We start from the raw sequence: 8,380 nt of genomic DNA, 5'->3' as shown, positions 1-8,380 counted from the left end.
TGCACGTACCGAGGATGTTGCCTCTGATTATGTCATCACAGGTATTCACCTGTTTTGTCATAGAGATGCATCAATTTTATTCGATCCAGGCTCCACCTATTCTTATGTGTCATCTTATTTTTCCCCGCATTTAGGTGTATCTGGGGATTCTTTGAGTTCCTCTGTTTATGTTTCTACTCCTATGGGAGATTCTCTTGTTGTGGACCGCATTTATCGGTCGTGTGTGGTTGCTCTTAGTGGTTTTGAGACCAGAGACGATTTATTATTGCTCAGTATAGTAGATTTTGATGTTATCTTGGGCATGGACTGGTTGTTGCCCCATTATGCTATTCTTGATTGGCATGCCAAAACCGTGATGTTGGTTATGCCAGGTGTACCACGAGTAGAGGGGAGGGGTACCTTAGATCATACTTCCATTAGAGTTATATCATTCCTTAAGGCTCAGCGTACGGTTGAGAAGGGGTGTGACGCGTATCTAGCTTATGTGAGAGATGTCAGTATTGATACCCCTACAATTGATTCAGTCCTAGTAGTATGGGATTTTTCTGATGTGTTTCCAACTGATCTTCCGGGCATGCCGCCCAATAGAGATATTGATTTTGACATTGATCTATTGCCAGGCACTCAACCCATTTCTATTCCTCTGTATCGTATGGCCCCTCCTGAGTTGAAGGAGTTGAAGGATCAGTTACAGGAATGGCTTGATAAGGGTTTTATTCGGCCCAGTGTATCACCTTGGGTGCTCTTGTCTTTTTTGTGAAGAAAAAGGATGGTTCTATGCGTATGTGCATTGAATATCGCCATTTGAACAAAGTTACAGTGAAGAAACGTTATCCTTTGCCCCGTATTGATGATCTATTTGACCAACTACAGGGTGCACGAGTGTTTTATAAGATTGACTTGTGTTCAGGTTACCATCAGTTGAAGATTCGGGAGCCAAATATCCCGAATACTGCTTTCAGGACTCGGTATGGTCATTAAGAGTTCCTTGTTATGTCATTTGGGCTGACCAATGCCCCAGCAACCTTCATGCATTTGATGCACAGTGTGTTCCGACCATATCTTGACTCGTTCATCATTGTCTTTATTGATGATATTCTGGTATACTCCCTGAGTCGGGAAGATCATGAGAAACACTTGAGGATAGTGCTTAAGACTTTAAGGCAAAAGAATTTATATGCAAAGTTCTCGAAATGTGAGTTTTGGTTGGATTTCATGGCATTCTTGGGTCACGTGGTGTTGAGTGAGGGGATAAAGGTGGATCTGAAGAAAGTGGAAGCAGTGTAGAGTTGTCCCAGACCATCCTCAGCCACAGAGATCCGTAGTACAGAGTTGCTTTCTCTTTGTATGAGACTAAGCCCTATCTTAACTCTTGCATGAGGCTAAGTACTGCCTCCATATCTGCATAGGGCTAAGCATTTCCTTCTCTTTGCATGAGACTAAACTCTGTCTCAAATCTTGCATGAGTCTAAGCCTTGCCTCCACATTTGCACAAGGCTAAGCATTGCCTTCTCTTTGCATGAGACTAAGCTCTGTCTCAAATCTTGCATGAGGATAAGCCCTACCTCCACATTTGTATAAGGCTAAGTACTGCATTCTCTTTTCATGAGACTAAGCCCTGTTTCAACTCTTGCATGAGGCTAAGCCCTACCTCCATATTTGTATAAGGCTAAGCACTGCCTTCTCTATGCATAAGACTAAGCCCTGTCTCAAATCTTGGATGAGGCTAAGCCCTGCCTTCTTATTTGCATAACGCGAAGCAATGCCTTCTCGTAAGATTAAGCATTGTCTCCCTCTGCATAAGTGTTGCTCCATTTTCAAATTTGCATTATCTTCTTTTCTCGGGGCTAAGCTCTTCCCCCAAACTCTGTACGAGGATAAGTGTTGCCTTGTTATTACCTTTGGTATCATATCTCTGCACTTCATAGGCTGATATATAGCTAACTTGTCCAAATGCGTCATAGTCCGAAGGCATCATCCTCTTAGCCTGAAGACACCATGTCATGGCCTGAGGATCTCTCAATACTGAACATCATTATTCAAAGGCATCATGGTTCAAAGGCACCATTTTCATGGCCTACGAATCTCTTATCTCATGATTCAGGGCCCGAGATGTCATGGTCTAAGGACGTCAGCTTCACTGTCCAAAGACAACCTTTATGGTCCAAAAGGGAATTTGTATTATGTTTAAATTCTCTCAGCAATCTATATACTTGCATGCATTGTGTTTTAAGTTTTGTAGGAAATCTAGGAGGTAACCGTTCTTCAAACAGGAGCAACCTTCGCTCCGATTTTCGCTCGTATCATTTATACTCTGCCATTTAACCGATTCCTATCAATTACCTACCTTTACTCTGTGATTGTTCAGATATCTGCCCTATGATACGCCCGGTACAATTCATATTTGCCTTCATAACTTCCCATAAACCCATCCGATACTACCCTTCACAAAACAACCTTTCTGAAACTTGCTACCATTCATATAACAATTCCATCGGCCTCATTCACCGTCGGGTCAAGAACTACACATTGCCTGATTCTTGTAAAACCATAGATATGTAGGCAGCTCAAGGACCAGGATGCGGCCTTTATTATTTTTCAAGACATCCCATTCGGTCAAAATCGGTCATCATTTCTTTACCCAAAAACTCTTTCATCCTTCCCGGGTAAAGAGGGGAAGCTGTTGGTACCCAATTTTTCCCTCGTATATTTTGAATATGCCTATATATTTTTAAAATAGTGTACATGCAGTGTTATTAGATTTACAAGCATGTACAAGTGTTTTTACAATTTTTTCTATAATTTTTTAAGGCTTTAAATCAATTGATCCCTGCATTTTAGTATACAAATATCAAATAATTATTTCTCATATTATTTTATGATGATTTAATCATGTAAATTCATTATTTATGCTCATATAGTGTTTAAATATTTTAATTGTATTTTTATAATTACCTTTGCATTTTTAAGGCTAGAATTGCACATTTTGCAATAATAGCTTATATACATGCATAATTACATTATATACACAGAAAATGACTTTTATATTTTTTATAATACTAAGTAATTATTTTAAACTATTTTCATGCACAAATGATATTTTTATCATTTATAAATTATTTTATAAAATTATTTTATTAAGTTAATTGGGTATTTAAATAATCGCCCCTTTTCCTTTTATCATTTTCGGACCTAAACCAATTACACCAGCACAATTACTTAAAATCCTAACCCAATCCACCCCAGCCCAAAATAAATAACCCTTACTCGACCCAGAACCTCCTCTAATCGTGGTCGTTGATCTCTGAGATCAACGGTCCACGTTACTCCTTTTTTTAATCTAACCCCCAACCCTAACGCCTCATTTCTCTCAATTCCTCCTCCCTTGAATCCCTCCTCCTCTTTTCTCTCTCAAACTCTCCCCAAACCGTAGCCCGCCGCAACCGGAAACCCTTCAATCCATGAGGTTTTCCTTTGACTTTAGGCCCTATTCGACCTCCTATCTCTACTGGTTATACGATTTCTACGCTGCTTGATGTGAATCTCAAGACACTTAAACCAAATATGGTTCAAAGTCTCTCCTTTTTCGATTATTCTGTCTATATTCACTTTGGTACTTGTGAGTATGCGTATCTTCGTATTTCTGGGTTTCAAATCTCTGGTTCAAACCAGATTTGATTCACGTTTGTCCTTTTTTATGAACCTAGCTATTTTCTGGTTGAATCCGTCTAGATCTCTTTAGATCTGAAACGATTTTGTGTTTGTTTGGCATTTCTCCTTTAATATTTACTACTCTAAAAGCTAGGGTTTTTATTTCTGAGAAAAGGGTTTTTAGCGTTAAATGTTCTCATCTCTGACTCTCTTATTTACTCTCCGACTAATTTTACTTGACTTAATCCAGCTCCATATATATGTCTTTGTGTTTCCTAGGGTTTTTGATTATTTGACTGTTTATCCTGCTATCGTTTGCCTGTTTACCTTTAATCCTATCAATTAAGTGTTAATTGATTTTATTACCCAAATTAGGGTGTGAATTTAGTACCCGCAACTCCTTATTAAGATTTTACCTATTTTATGTGATTAATTATTCGTGCTACCGGCTTGATTTTATGTCCTGACTTTTAATTGACTTCTGGACCTACTACTTACCTTATTAAGACCTCAATCTCGGCTACTGATTTTGTTCGTGTTAATTTAAGTGATACCCCCATGATTCTGCCTATTAATTGATTCTTGTTAAGCCCTAATTGATTGATTGATTGGTCGTTTTGCCTTATTTGTGTACTATTGATTCTCCTACCATATTTGGTTTTACTCTACTATATGCTATAAAACCCTTCATCATTCTGGTTTTTCGACACTCAGACTCACACACCTACACTCAAAAACACACACTAATACACACGAACTCCTACTTACACACTTACACAATTCAAGTTCTTTGATTTACTGCACTATCTAGCCGGCTGAAAGTCAAGGCTAGACTCTTCGATTCCACTTGCCTTCACCTTCTTGTTTGCTATCTCCTCAACTGGTATGCCTCAATTTCTGTTACCATGTTCTATTCTATATGCTATATAGTCAATTCACTATAGACATCGACATGTTTCTGTCTCTTGCTTATTTCTCTCTTAACTAGTATGCCTTAATTCCTGTCATGTTCTATGTGCTACTATAGTTTGTTTACCCTAGCAGGCTCCTGTTGGATCCATGATCTTTGTTTGCTTGTTTCCGAAACAAGCATGTTTAATTCCTACTACCCCACCCTATTCTGTATGGCTGTCTGATTAGTCATTTTTAACTTCAGCATGCTTCTGTTCAATATATGTCTATATGATTCCACCTAGTGGTAATGAATAAACTATGTTATCTCCAATAATGTGAAACCCTATCTAAATCTGTTGCACGTTCCCTGTTCTGAACATGGCTGGATACTGCAAGCATGTAATTAATACGTGGCTAATTCTGTCTGTTAATGCACGTGCCCTTGCCTTTTGTGATCACTAATATGAGTATTCAGTCTAAACAAATAATCTGCCTGAATCACAGTTTCTACGTATCACTATATTAAGTTATAGAAGCACATAATATGGACACACATAGTTATAGTTAGCTGTCTATTTTTTGTCTTTTACATTTTCAATTTAAATCAAACTGACACGCCTTTTAACCATAACCTTTTCAAAATAATTAGTTCTTCATAGATATAAATGTGATGGACAGTAAGACGTGTATTTCAAACTTAATATGGTTGCACTTGAACATTGAAAATTCGAACTTGTAACTTAAAACTGTCATGTTTTTCCTATGTATCCTTCCTCTTCTAAGCTCGTGCCAACCAATTGTTTGTTTTCTCTTGTAACCTAGTTGCATCCTTGTCCAGGACGCATACTTGCTTGCTAATCCCATTACTTGAGTTATTGAACTGATAGCTATTAACAGATTATACCGTCAGATAACAGGGAAACAATTGGAACCTAAAGGTAATAATAAAAATTATGCAATCCGTTCTCAATTCTCCTTACCAACAAAAGTATGACACTGGATATACATTATATTTCATCTACTCCATATGAGAAAAGTAGTAGGAAAACCAAAATGAGGGATTGAAAGAACCATGCTGGAGATATCAACATTCTTTTGCTAATTTTCCACCCTCAGTAACAACGTCCTCTAATAAATTCTCTCTACTTAACAATTACAGGGTATTCATCAACCCAAACCCTCTTTCCTAAATTTATCTATCTTGTTTTCTCTGTCTAGGTTTTACTTATTAGATCTAAAAGGAGAGTGAAAATCATAGATGATTTACTTTGACATCAATTGTAACAAAATTAAGTAACAGTTCATCTAAATTAAGACAAATGGAGAAATTGTCAATTTGTTCTATCTGATTAATTTCATATGGCAAACCAATTTAAACCAAAGAAACTATTTTTATTCCCTTGAAATTGGTACATCATACATAGAGCGAGTACCTTCCAATTGTTTCTTGTTAATTCAGTAAGCCAACTTTTGACGGCTTTCTCCAAATATTTTCTTAACTGATTATGATTAGGCCAGAGAGATAGAGAACAATTTACTGATGGCGGATAAGATGCCAGTATGAGATCATAATTTCAGAAATCCAGGATTTCATATCCTCTTCTATTCTTTCTTTCATCTGTGTTTGTTGGTTTTTCTTAATTTACACTCACAAGAAACTAGAACCAGTTTGGATTTTGAACATATAATCAGGAAGAGAAAAATATTGTAGATAAATTTATGAAAGGAAACAGAAAAAAATGTTTTTGCAGAAACAAATGAAGCCTCAGCATTCAAACAGAAGTTACTTTGAGTGAGAAAAATTTCCTTCTTGGAACCAACATATATACAGTTATTTGGATTCACAAACATAGAATAATTTCCCACAGTTCGCAAAATGATAAGAATTTTTCGTAGCAGCATAATAAAAGTATAGAACTATATCGAGCAGTTCTTAAAGTTCCAACTTTTAGAGCAAAGCAACCACATCAAATTCTTACAACTTACTGCAGCGGTGGATCTTGATAACACAATGATACAACATCATCATACTAAATCAAGTTTCTAACCTGAAACTTCTGTTCTGATATTAAGTTCTCCAAGTCTTTGCTGCACCCTTCCCCTTTTTTTGAGTGCCTACCTGCTTATTGTCTATACATATCTTTCTTATTCTGTTGACCTCTATACTTTGATTTATCTTTGCGGACATCCTGCAATCAAGGACAAATTCATTACATAATCAGCATAACTTGTTTCCCTGTTGTGATGACATAATTAGAAGAACGTGAAAAAAGACCTAAAACAACACACCCAAAAATACACTGGCCTCCCTTAGAATAAAAGTGAACTTCATGTGACGCCAATGCCAGCATTATCAAGTCTACGTCCTATGGAAGCACCAGAAAATATTATAAAAAGAACACACTTGAAAGATGTCATGAAAGAGCACTTCAGCATAAAGAAAAAAGGGCAAGGTAGGCTGTTGTAGAGTACAACAGAAAAGAGAAGTAAGGAAAAGTAGGATCCCACAAATTACCAAACCATACAAGCAATGCCGTGTATTAGGATCAAATCTTGGAAGATTCCTTTGCAACCGAATATAAGATATTATCTTATGCTCCCCTTTACCAGGCACACTAGCATCAGAGAGAATAACCTAAAAAGATCACGATGTAGAAAAAACATAATGTATGACAGAAAAAGCATATCCTATAGAGCATGAGAGCAAGTGTCCATTAGAAGTACACTTATCTTAATTCCTTGCCAACCAGAGTCTACATTCACTTTCAAACGTACATAGTATTGAAGTGCAGATGACAACAATTCCATGAATTTCATTCCAGGTGTAATAACATTTGAATCCAACTATTTAGTACTTAAATCTTTCCGTTCTATTTCATCATTCCCTCTTATTCTCCCTGTATCAGAGGCCTAAAAACAATAAAGTTCAATCTGCTTTAATAGAAAAGGAAAAAAGGAAAGAAAGGGAGAAATCCCTAAACTGCCAAAACTTCCAAATTATAGAAAAGAAAAAAAGGAAAGAAAGGGGGAAATCCCTAAACTGTCAAAACTTCCAAATTCCACTTCTAGAATGCACTTCTATATTGTTCATTTGCAGCCTATATGTCTATTCCTGCTTTTTGTATGTTGAACTCGTAAATTCCCAAATTGGATATTCAAAACTTTTAGGTTTACCTTTTACAAAACTTTTACAAAATAATTTAAAATCCAATAATCTCACTTTTATCACTTACACAAGAAAAATCAGTATTAAAATAATCAATTAAAGAAAACAACTAAAGAAACTAAAAAATTGCAGAATCCTTTTTTCGATTTCTGATTCAATCGGGAAAAAAAAAGCACGAAGAAGAAAAAAGAAACAGAACCGATTAAAGAGAAAGAAATTAAACTTACTCTTGTTTAGGCGGATAATCCAATGGTGCAATTTGTGTAAAGTCGCTTGGAGAGATAAATTTTAGACACTACCCTTCTGAGTTCTTTGCAACTTTGTGCATATTGATGAAATTTTGCGGCCACCTCTTAGGAATTTTAGCCTAATAGTAATTTGAAGGGATTTTAGGGTGAAAGAGAATTTGGAGGGATTACCATGAAATTTTTGGAACTTTCCTTTTTTTTAAACTTTAGTTTTCATCAGTTTCGCGCCCCTATCCCGCTGAAATCGATATTAAAAACCAGGCATTAACTTTTGTATAGACCAGAGTAAGTTTGGTCGTGTATTTAAAAGATAAAGTTGATTCTTAAAGACCAAAAAAAATTCTCATCCCTATAAGTACACTTTTAGGGACCATATTTAAAACTTGTCGCTAAATGCTGGTCCCTAATAAAGCTTTTTCTT

The sequence above is a fragment of the Nicotiana sylvestris genome, chromosome 8, assembly GCF_000393655.2.
Source record: "Nicotiana sylvestris chromosome 8, ASM39365v2, whole genome shotgun sequence".
Lineage (NCBI taxonomy): Eukaryota > Viridiplantae > Streptophyta > Magnoliopsida > Solanales > Solanaceae > Nicotiana > Nicotiana sylvestris.
The sequence above is the reverse complement of the archived record's forward strand: the minus strand, read 5'-3'. Positions refer to the sequence as shown.